The 12,133-nt window shown below is 55.6% G+C and overlaps 1 protein-coding gene across 1 annotated transcript in view; it reads left to right on the plus strand.

Moving 5' to 3' along the window:
• The first annotated feature begins 4,887 nt into the window (after nt 1–4,887).
• Nucleotides 4,888–12,133, plus strand: part of PDGFRB (platelet derived growth factor receptor beta) — a 62,742-nt gene continuing 55,496 nt past the window's right edge. Inside the window, exon 1 of the mRNA XM_084637661.1 lies at nt 4,888–5,253. The gene's annotated coding sequence lies outside the window, so the exon portion shown is untranslated. The remainder of the gene's footprint in view (nt 5,254–12,133) is intronic.

Here is a 12,133-nt window from a genome sequence, read left to right on the forward strand (position 1 = left end):
ATGTCTCCTGTGGGAGGAGGAAGGGAGAGGAGTCCTTGTCATTCCGTTTAAGTGCAGGCATGAGGAAGAACCTGCATTGCTCTTCGGTCTCCATTATGGGGATCCAGGGAGGGGCCCAGGGTAGCAAGACCCCTTTAAAGCCCTGTAAAGGAATGAAGGGACCAACTCCACAGTAAAAGAAGTGGGGTGTGTGTGTGTGTGAAAGGGAGACAATAGAGTGGTTGGAGGCTCAGCAAGGAAACAATGGAGGGCCCAGCCCACACAGGATGGGAGTGGCCGGGAGTAGAGGTCTCAGCGTTTGCCCTGGATTTTGTCTGGCTCGTCCAGGCATTGCACTAGCTGAGCTTGCGAGGGGTTAAATATTCCAGAACGTAAGTGGCTCCAGATGTGTTGGAACGTCTGGGTGACCGGAAGGAGCTGCTATTATTATTCACCACTGGAGTTTGCTGCCTCTGAGAACAGGGCTGAGCCCACTGAGTTACAGGGCAGATCTCCCGTGTGAGAAGGGCTCAGAGAGCAGGACGGGCCGGGGCTGGGAGCTCTCCGCAGCCATCCGGGGGGAGAAGGTGGCGTGAGTTTGCCCCGAATCAACCCCCCTGTTGCTAACGAGGGCTGTTTCTCTCTGAACAACTAGGGGCAAAGTGGGCATGAGGTTCCTGAGAGATGGGGGAGAGGGTGGTAGGATTGCCTGCTGGGGCCATGGGAGAGGGTGGGGGGGGCTGCACAATCCCATCAGGCTAGTGTGATGCTGCCTCTTTGTGGCATGTTGTCACTGCGTCCCTTTTAGGACAGGGTGATGCAGTGGCTTGGTATGGTGATGCTGCATTTGAACGCTCTTTGACTGCCCTGCTCACTGGGCCAATGGGATACAGGATGGGCCAATGACACTGAGGAGCATCCTGCCTTTTACAGGGTGGCTGACAATACTCCAGCCCACAAAGGAGTTAATATGAGTGAAAAGCTCCCTTGCAGTCCCTGGCTTTTGTCCCTTGGCCAGTGCACGAGTGTGCAAATCCTCAGGACTCTCGCTCTGCCCCAAGAGGGGGAGGGATGCAGAAGGGGAGTGCTGGATGCCCTTGTTTTAGGGATCTGCGCTTTAGTGCCTGGTCATGTGATTGCTCCTGAAATCTATCCAGAGCTTCCTGCCTGCCTGGACTTCCTTTCAAAACTCACTGCTATCACTGCAGAGAAAATAAACCATTTACTTTTTCATCTGGGCGCTGGCATCCATTTCCGCATCAGCCCCCTGGACCACAGCATCAGTTCCCCCACAAGCATTGCTCGGGAGCAAGTGCTGAAAACTGTCCTTGAGAAGTCCAGGCAAAATCCTTTTAAAGCCTGGCTCACAATGCGTTACGTGGGAGCTGGGTGCTCACACCCGCTGGATGGGAGGAATGCTGGGTGCTGTCTGTGGGTTAACCAGGTGTTATTCTGTGCACCCCAAAGCCAATGACCAAACTTTACAGCTTCTTTCATACGGTCTGAGCCTTAAAGGGCTTCCCTTTCTTTGCTCAAATCTGCAGGGAAATTGGCACATCCCAGGCCCCTCTTTTCTTTCCTAAATGTTGGAATCATTAACTGGGCTATCTCCATCCTTTTGTGGCCTCTAATGCCCTACTATTAGAGCAATCTTGTGCCCTCACTGAACCTCCCTCACACAACAAACCCAGGTCAGGGGAAAGGCAGTGCGGGGGAGGGAAGCTAGCAAATTGCTGCTCCTCTCCATGGTGGCAAAGGGGTGATGACTGTTGTCAGGATCAGCCCCAGGCTGAGTCTTTCATAGAGAGGCAGAGTCCCTGTCCGTAGGCTGGATTGGAGGTGCGGTCCAGCTGTCCGTCAATTCTCTCCTGGGGGCAGGAATTGGGGAAGACCAAATCCAGATGGGTCTCAGGCCTTCTCTGCGCTAGGGATTTAGTCCCTGGTGTAGCAGCACCAGTGCAAATCCCTGGTGTAGACAAGCAAAGCTACTGTGAACCACCATTTGCACAGGGCAACTTGCTGTGGTTTCCAGCTGCATGAAGCTGCCCTGCTGCAAATCACAGCTGCCAGCGGCTGAGCCTGAGCTCCCTGCAGCAGTACCAGTGCCCAGAGTGCCCCGGGGAGGCAAGGCCTAAGAGAAAAGTAGCTAAACCCCTCGAGCAGTGTGGCCAGAGGCCCCTTAGACTGGTAGACTGGAGCAGGAAATAGAGGAAGGCAGTGAGAAAGGACTGGACACAGAGCTAGCAAAACCAAACCAACCCAAAGCAGAGACAAGCTCCCCTTCCCCCCACCCAGTTGGGTTACTCTGGTTTTCGTGCTTCCTTAGAACAAGCCTGTCCGAGGAGCCTCTTTAGACCAAACAATCTTTGCTTCTGAACAAAGCAACCTTGGACACACACTTGGGACGCATCAACAAGGTCCGGTTCTCACAACAACGTTCCCAGCATGCGTCAGGCCCTTCTTAGTGTGACTTTGTCTATGTGATTTTAAGCCTTTTCCCAAAGTCCCAGGGTAATGGGTCAATGGCCTTGAGCCCAGTTTGGTCTCTCTCCCCTAGGTAGGCCAGTGCCAGCTGCCTGCTACCATTGCCTGGGTGCCAGCTTTCACTGCATAACACAGGGCAGAGCACTGAAGATTCTCACCCTGAGTTCATTCTGGATGGGAGTGGGAGCTAGGGGATTCCTCGGGAACAGGTCAGCCATTTGGGGGCCCAGCACTAGGAGTAGAGAGTTCCCAGGAGTAGAGAACTCTCCTGGCAAGTGACTAAAATCTACCCCATGCCCCTTTCCAACTCACTGGTAACACAGGGCTGGCCTGTGGCAGGCTGAGGCCTAAATCTCCATGGAGCTCAGATATTCTGATCCTGGAAACCAGGGAGGGTTTCACTACACAGAGTCTGTTCTAGGGCTTGGCAAACGGAAGCAAACACAAGCAGAACCCAAGCATGGCCCCCAGCCGGCTGCTTTCAAGCCTGATCAACGAGAAAGCTGCCAGGTCAGCTTGGCAGGGACCTCATAGACGTTCGCATCACAGTGTTACCTGGTGGCACCAATGGGCAAGAGAGGCAGGGTGGGCAGGGTGCCACCAGTGGCAGGGTGGGGAACTGCAGTACCTGCACCCAAAGGTCACTGGGTTCATCCATCCCAACCCCGTCTCCCCTCACTACATGCACATACAGCTTCGTGCACTTACCGGAGCCCTGCCCAACCATCCAGCGAGGAGGTCACCCCTAAGGATTCATGACTTCCCTCTGAAGAGGTATGTCCACGGGATCTGGCGCCTCAACGCAGGGACTCAGAGGGAGCCAGCAGCTAGGGTAAATCAAACTCTCTATGAAATTGATTTCCAGCAAAAATGGCACAGGGGAGCCATGTGCTTTCACTCACCCAGATCTATGCCACATTCTTCCACTAGCCCAGCCCAGCCCACCCTGACCTCCTCAGCAGGTCTCTGCACAGGCCGGTGCAAGAATCTTCTCTACATCTCCTGCGATCCTGGGAGGACCTCCCTTTCGCCCTGTTCCTCGCTTCCCTCTCTCTATTTTCAGATCTCAGCTGCTCACATCTTTCCTCCCTGGCCTGTACCTCTGGGTGCTATGGTAATGGCATTATCTGCCCATCACAGTGGAGTAAAGCACTTGTGTGCAAGATACCATCCCACATGCAGTGGCATTGTATGGTAATGGCCTGGGGTTTGAACTTTCCTCCCCTCAGCAGTCAGATGAGATCGCTGAATAAACAGTCTGTACTTGGATTTTCATCAATGGGAAGACAAGAAACAGGGGAGATAAACCAGAGATAAATAGCAAGGGTCTAAACTGTTAAGGCTCACGAATTATTAGTCAGCTCTATTGTAAACACATCCCCATAAGGAACTACTAAATGATGACTCCCTCGTGTAAACACGGCAGCTCTTAGGCCTGGCCTACAACAGTTTTTGTACTGGTGCAATTATGTTAACTAGGGGGGTGATTTTATTACTTTGGCCTGGTCTAAACTCAACATTGCTACTAGCAGAGCTATGTCTGTTCGGGATGGGACTTTTTCACCAACACAGCTGCACCGGTATAAGCCTTTGGGGAGCTGTTATAGACGATACAGGCAAAAGACCTCCTGTGCCAGAATAAGGTGCGTCTCCACTTGGAGTGAAGACCAGGCCTTGCTACGGAAGACGGGCCTCTGAAAGTTCTACCAACACAGCGCCTGGCATGGATGCAGTTACACCAGTATAAGGGGGCCTGAGGTCTCATTTACACTAGCAAGTTTTACCATCAGACGGGCCTGTGTCAGAGAGGAGTGTGAGAAAATCGCGGCCCTGGCCATCCGAGCTGTGCCAGCAGAAGCTCTAGGCAATCACTACAGAAACCACTCTGTGACAGCGGCTGAGTCTGGGCCATCCCGACAGCGGTTCTGTCAGGGCTGGAGACGCTGTGGCAGTCCTGGGAGGGCACATGCAGTCCCTTTAATACAGGCCTTCTTTAATAAAACCATGAGTCAGCTGCTGGCGTGGGCAGTGGATTTTCTAAACATCCCCTCATATCCTGAGAAAGGGGGGAAAATGGAAAGCGGGGGGAGGTTTGAACAAACTACAGGGAGAAAGGCCAGAACTGAAAGCAGACAGAGAGAGCTTGAGCTGAGCCCATTCCTGTTTCCTCAAGTCCAAGGAGGAAAGGCAGGGTGCTTGTCTCCGCTTTTGTTTTGCTTTGAGCTGGGCAGAGCTCAGGTCCAAGCCCTCCCCCGGCACCCCCCCCCCCCCGCAGCTCTCAGTGAAACTCCCCCTTGGAGCTCGGTTCCTTTTCGTTTGTTTTGAATCGAAAGTTTTGGAAAAGGCTCCAGCTGGCAGGGGGCGGGGGCAGGAAGGGAAGAAGTTTTAAAGACGGCTCCAGCCTTTTGCCTATTGGACCAAAGCCTCTCCCCCCAAGTTCTGTGTTTTTTTCCAGTTGTATTTTTCCCCACCGGCTGCCGGGCTGTTTCTCCGCAGCGCGGCGCGGCGCGGCGGGCCCCCCAGGCGCACGGCCCGCCACCCCGGCGCACGGCCCGCGGCGATGCTCTAGGCTCCGCTGGGATGCGCTAGGGGCAAAGCCAGGGCGCCTCGAGGGGAGCGGGCCGCCCCTGCGGCGCGCAGAGCGGCCGGGAGCTGCGAGGAACGGAGCCGCTGGGGCGGGCGGCGGGCCGGGGCCGGGGCCGGGACGCTGCCCAGGAGGGCGAGCGGGAGAAGAGGAGGAGGGAGAGGAAGCGCTCGCGGCTGGAGGCTGGGGAGCGAGCCCCGCGCACGGTAAGCTGCGCGCCCGGGAGAGCTCCGCGGCGCTGCGCTGCGCTCTGGGGCTGGAAATCCCGCCGGGCGAGGCGGGCAGCGGGGCTGGGCTCACGCCCGCTTTGCCAAGGGGCCGCGCTCAGCCCCGCGGCCGGGAGCCGCTTTCGGCTGGCGGGGAAGGGGGAGGAAGGGACCCCGCTGCCCAGCCTGGAAGCGAGTGAACTCCAGCCAGCCCGGGCAGCTGGATTCGCACCTGGCCCTCGCTCCGGGTCCTAAGATGTGCTGCCAAGCGCCCAGCTGCCAGGGAAAGGCCGGGGGGCTGCAGGGCGGGGCAGCATCCCGCCCGGACGGCCGGGGAAGCGAGCTCGGCGCTGCTTTAAAGCGCGGCTGCTTCCCCTGCAGAGCCCGCTGGGGGTGCCCCGGGCGGGAGCAGCAATCCGAGCTGCAGGGACGCGCAGCCCGCACGTCTGAGCGCAGGGGGCAGGTCTGAAGTGGGGCAGTTAGTCCCGAGAGAGCTGGGGAAGCCAGGGGGTTCCTGCCTTGCTGCTCGGTCCTTGCAAACCCCAGTCGCCCCTGGACAGTCTTATGTTCTTCGCATCGTTTTGCCCCTGCCCAGGAAGAGCCCTTTGCTATTGTAGGGCAGGGACTGGGCCCTGGGAGAACAAGGCTCTGGATGCTGGAGTAATGTCTAGGTAGATTGGATTAGCAGGACAGACCGATTCAGATCCTGGGGGCCTTGGGTCACTCTGGGCACTGCTGGTGACAGGGCAAGGTCAGCCTTCCCCAGTGCGTGTCCATCTACTGGCAGGGCTACAAATCTGGCTGTTTTATCCAAGGGCAGCGTGGCCTCCGGGGCTCAGGGCTTGGTTCCCACTGGCACGGCTGCAAATCTGGCTGGTTTATCCAAGGGCAGCACGGCCTCAGGGGCTCAGGGCTTGGTTCCCCCATGAGCCTTGTGCGCAGCCCACACTGACCCGGGATGGCAGCAAAAGCAGAGGGAGCAATCGCAAAGGTTAGCGTGGTTGGCTGCTGAGCCGCATCTCTCCAGGACTGGGTCATGGAAAGGTAACCACAATGCTGAGAAATTCCTCTGCAGCAGGACAGGAGGGCTCAGGAGATGGGCAGTGGCCTTTCACCTTCTGGGCATTTATTTTGCATCTCTCCCAGCAGGATGGCTGCTTAGCACGCTCTGGGGCGGGAGCTGGGGTCTTAGTCCAGTTCTTACTGGAGATAGGCGCTCAGGTCACACAGAGCACCACCACCAGTCACATGCTTGCTGGTAGTCTGAGCTGAGAGGCCGGAGTCTGAATGGGACCCCGAGACTGAATTACCATCAACTGAATTACCATCAATGTCACATTGATGGGGCACAGTGGGAGGAAGCCTGTAGCCCCTTGGCCATCCTCTGGTACTCTAAAGCAGGGATGTCACCCTGGTTCTACAGAGAGGGCCGAGTTATGTTTTTAAGTGTGAGCTTTGGTCAATGGCCACAAAATTCAGTCTAGTCTAGCCTGGCTCTACAACGGAGCACCACGCATCTAAGTGATGGAAGGGGGGCCGTTCCAGAGTAATGGCAAGTTTTAGGCCTTGCTTCATGGAAAGCTGTGAAGCACCAGCTCCAGTGTCCCCCCCCCCCCATTTCAATGGGAGTCGGGCACTTACTTCAGCGAGAGAGGGCCAGGAGGCTGAGATGTTCTGACAGTGAGATTGTGAAGCAGGCAGGGCTTCCTGAATGAATAGCAAGCCCTTGGGTGCAGCTGATGGGAAGGTGGCCACATTTACTCTGTATCCTCACATCAGAGGGTTATTAATGCTAGGCTGGGACTTTCCGAGGGCTATGAGGGCTGGACAACATGGAACAGGCCATGACGCGGGATGGAGCGTCCATCGCAACCTGCAGCCATTTGAGGTTATTAGCCAAGAGAATTAGTGCTTCCTGCAGGGCAGAAATCCCTGGGCAGGACAGCCATGCCTATGACAGCGCTGAGATGAGGGTCTGCTGGTTATCAGCCCAGCAGCACGGATGGGGAGCATTTTCTTTGAGCCCAATCCTACAGCCCTTACTCAGGTGAGTGGGCCTCACTCACACAAGTAATTTTACTGATTTCAACGGGAAACCCCTAGACTGGACGGGGTTGGGGGGGCTTGTGAGGTGGTGACTGTCTCAGGCCCATGGTGCAGGGCGATGTTTGGTTCTTACCTACTGTACTTGAGCATTGCAGGCTCCACTCTGCCCTGAGCTACCCCTCCAGGGGTAAGTGGAAGAGTGGGAGTCCGCTGCTGTGAGCTGGACCAAATCCTGGCCCCATTTGTTGACTTCCATGGAGTCCAGCTCTGTCCCCGAGTCCGCCTGAAGGCTGGGATTGTTCTGGCTTTGTCAACCTCATGTCAGTGAAGGCCTCTGGGAGTTTGTTTGTTTTGTTTAAACAAAGGGGACGAAATCCCAAAGAGGATCTTTGAGGGGATTGTATAAACCGCGTATTGTTTCCCCAAGAGCTGGAACCACTCCAGAAAGCTCCTTCTGCTCTGCTTGGCAAACAGGACATAATGAAGCTGGTTTTGGTTGCTATTCCCCACCCCCCAAATGCCTAATTAGGCTCCCTGAACCAAACACCCCTCTGGCCCCCTCAGCTTCCAATCCCCCCAGCAGGGACTGTCCGGGTCTGGAGCTGCAGTGTCTTTCTGGAACCCAGCAATATATTGAACTTGATCATTATTATTTTCATTGTGCTAACACTGTGAGGCCCCCAGTAAGATCCAGGCCCCATTGTACTAATGTGACATATACACCCAGCAGGAGACAGGAGAGCTCCCCCCAAAGAGCTCCCAGCCTAAGCATACCAAGAAGGTTTTAGTATCCCCATTTTACAGATGCAGAACTGAGGCCCAGAGAGTCAGTGAGTTGCCTGAGGTCGGAGAGGAAGCCTGTGGCAGAGGTGAAAATTGACCCCAGATCTCTCCTGGGCCTCGATCCAACATTTCAGCGACAGGAGCAAATTGCACCTTGCAGTGCTGTGCTGCATGGTGTGTGTTGAGAGCCCCCAGTGCCCAGCGAAGGGGGCAGTAACTGGAAGAGAAAGGACAAGGGGCAGATGGGACAGCGTGGAGAGAGAGGAAGTGCTGAGGTCGGGGTGGAGCTTCGCCCTCTGAAAGATGCACAGAGGCTGCCAGTCCATTGCCCCTCCCTGCAGCACAGACGTAATGTCCCACTCACAGGGTGCTGCTCCTCCCGCACTGTGCAGAGTGCTCCCTGCTGGCTGGGCACTGCCCTCCTTCCCAGGGGGCTATAGAAAGGTCAGAGATCAATAAGAATGAGGATAGTTGCATAAGGAGTCAGCAGATTGTCATTGAAAAGGCCGGTGCACCGGCAAGTCCCCATAAGAAATGAGGCCTGCAGGCAACTAAAATTCAGCGCGGGGTGATGTAAATGACATATGTCCCTCTGGGGTGTTTGTTCTCCTATGCCTCTCGTGTACCCAATTGCCATGGCATACGCCCGCCTCCGAGCATCACATCTGCCTACACCCATCACGCCAGGTCTCCTACATCCCTAGGTGCGCCCACCTCTCCCCAGCACGAGAGTACCCATTATTGTGCCCCTGGAGAAAACCTGGAATGGGGGGTGGGGATGGGAACAGGAACAAAGCCCTGCTTGGAGGGTGTGCGGATGGGTAAGTGCAATGGTGCATTGTACCTGTATTTTGGGAGCAGAGACAGGCCTGGATCAAAAACCTGGTTCCCAAGGCATCTGGTTCCAACACCTCATGGAACAGATGGACTTTTATCCTGCCCAGAAGGGGGTTTATCCCTTACTAGCGACACTCGGTAGCCAGAGAGCTGGCAGGCAACCTAAGCCAGCTGATCGATTTTGCAGGCCTGTCTCCTGCCGCTGTGCCCTGCGCGTTGGGTTCTCTGCCTTCATATTCTTGGCCTGTCCAGCACTTTAAGGGGCTGTGACTGAAATCTTAATGTTACCGAGACACAGTAATTGGCACCAATTAAATTGCTACATTCATGTTTGAATTGCTTTAACTGGCGAGACACACTGTCTTATTTATACAAAAAATATGTTTGCTTGTGGGTTTCTCTGAACTGGGGCCAGGAGAAAATACACCATCGCAAGCCATTTTCCCTGAAGGCGCATTCACCCCTTGCGAATTGGAAGTCACTTCAGTTTCAATTTATGTGCCTGGAAACCGGTTGCAGAATAGAAGCCCCACTTGTTTTAGGGGGTTGGGAGCTTCCACCACCTTTCAGAGCTCCCCCATTTCTCTTGCACACAGCTGCCAAGCTTTTCTCCTCCAGCCTGGGAGCTTTTCAAGAGAACATGGATGTGGCTTTATTTAGGAAGGAGAAATCCTCCAGGCCTAGGAACGCATATTGATCATTCTCAAAGCTGTGTCTGTCGGGCTGAGAAGAGAAGGTAGATTTGGGGAGCTGGCTGCAGCCGGACTCTCCCAGGAACGCATGGAAATCCAGCTCAGATTAGTGTCCTCCCAAAGCCATTGGCCGCTGTTCAGGGCAGGGCCTGTTTGCACAGCACCTAGAGCAATGGGATCCTGATCCTGACTGAGGCCCCAGGGCATTAGAGTGGTGGGACGAGAAGAATGGAATGCCAGGGTCTCAGCTCCCTTGCCCCTGTACGGGGGCACTGAAAGAAGAGGAAACATTTCCAGGTTATAAAGGACAGGCTCCCCAGCCCCCCGCATCCACGAAGGGTTGCGGCTCCAGTGACTTAGGTCTCCATCACGTCTGCTGGAGCCATGAAACTAAAGATCTAGAGGATCGACGCTCCAGTGGTTGGGCTCCCCGCCCTGCTCTCCTGTGCTGCTGGGGAGTGGGTCAAGAGCTTTGCTTGGAGCACTCCCACCTCCTGCAGCCAAGAGTGGAGATCAGTGAGTGTTGGGACATCACCAGCTACCTCTAGTGCCCCTAACACACTGGGATCCTAGTGGAAGTGCCTATCATTTCTCACGGGTGGGCACCCCTTGCTCGCTGCCACTCCTGCTGCCCTTCAGGCTGAGCTTGGCGTTGGCAGGACTGGGGTCACATTGCTGAGATAATCTCTTCGACTCCTTCGAGGCCTTTCTGAGGGTGCCCCCAGCAAGCAGGGGTGGATCGTGTCCATGGGGGGGAGGACCTGTGAGAGCAGCTGCCTAACCCTCCTGGCAGATGCACCCAGGGTCGTTCTCTGCCGCTCTTTGTCTGTCCCCTCTTGCTCTCCTGTTTGCCTGGTAGGCGCCCCTTCAAAATATTATGATTGTAAGAAGGGGTGGGGCGCCCCTTCAAAATGTTATGATTGTAAGAAGGGGTGGGGGGGCCTCCGCAGCTCCGCGCAGCTGTATCGCAAGGGTCTGACCTCAGCTTCCTGCTGAGCCGGCAGGAGGTTTGCTGCTTGGCATTTTGCAAGAGAGCAGGAATCTTTGCGTGCGGCTGTGGCTGTCAGACTGCCAGGCCTGGAATGAGGAGGCCTTGGCTCTCCTTCCCCTTTTCCGATCTGTGGCTTTCGGATCCCAGAAAGACAGCGAGGCTTAAGGAGTATGCAGCTCCCCAGGAGCGGTGCGAGCATCAGGGGTTGATGGGGATGGAGCTGCTGACAAGCTAATTGTTTCAGGGGCTTGGGGAGCTCTGGCTCCGGGCCAGGTGGTCAGCAGAGTTATGCAGGGGATGAAACTGACCCCGGTCTCTTGTGTGAAGCTGTGGGAAGTTTTTGACCCACCAGCTACTCAGTGAGCAAAACCCTCCTCTTCCATCCTGTGAGTGCAATGCTCCAGTCTGACCGTGGGCGTCCCAGAAGGTCGAGTCACCAGTTCCTCATGGGATTCTCCTCTCCCCTCCACTGCCCCCCGTCCAAACATGCATGTTCCCCTTAGGGGCTGCCCGTCCCCTGCCACCCTTACATCCATTTTGCTTTCCCATCTTCTCCAAGGCAGCGACTAGAGCTGAAGGGAACAATTCCCGCCCCCCACCCCCGCACTGGTCCAATCGGCAGGAAATCTCATCCCCACTGGTTTCGGAGCAGATGTTCCGAGGCACAAATGCCTCCAACGGTATCACTTCGTGTGTCTATGGCACTTCCCATTAGGAGCTCTCGGAGTGCTCAAAGCACGAATGGATGAGGCCTCACTGCATCCCCACTTATTTTTCCACATAGCAGCACCAAGGCACAGAGAGATCAAGGGTCCACAGTCTCACACTTGTTCCCGGGCCTGACTTGTGTGTGCACCCCTCTCCCCCCAGTACAGCTGCACCAGTGAGGGGTGTTTGCACACCCTCTCCTGACACACCTGTGTCAGACTTCTGCACGCACGTCGATGTTGCATTATGCTTTTGAGAGGGTGGGCAGAAGCCACATGCTCACGGTCACACAGGGAGTGAGTGGCAGAGCAGGGCCAGTGCCCAGATCTCCTGAGTCCCACTGAGTGCTTTAACCACAAGACCATCCACTCCCATCCCTTGCCTGTAGCATTTAGCCCTGCACCTCCTACCCTGTGTTATTTTTTTCTCTGGGCACCACCAATCAGTGTGTCAGCTACACTGCGTAGCTCAGCGAGGGCCCTCAGCACCATACCTGGTATTCATCTTCTGTTCCGTTCCGCTCCCTCCTTTCTTGTCACTCTCTAATCTGCTGATCACTGCTACACCTCTGATCGTAGGGTCTACCCTGCACCCCAGTGATGTCCCATGAGTATCTCCACCTACCTCTTTGCACTGAGACATACTATTATCGTTAATTATTTGTATTACAATAGCACCTACCGGCCCTAGTATGTCGAGCACTGCACGGACACAGAGTGAGGGGCAGTCCTCGTCCCCGGAGAGCTTACAAGAGAAGCAAAACACTTCGGGTCAGCAGCTGTCCTAATGGTCTCTGTTTGTACAGTGCCCAGCACCGTGGGCT

The sequence above is a fragment of the Lepidochelys olivacea genome, assembly GCF_965140295.1.
Source record: "Lepidochelys olivacea isolate rLepOli2 genome assembly, chromosome: 8".
NCBI classification, from domain to species: domain Eukaryota; kingdom Metazoa; phylum Chordata; order Testudines; family Cheloniidae; genus Lepidochelys; species Lepidochelys olivacea.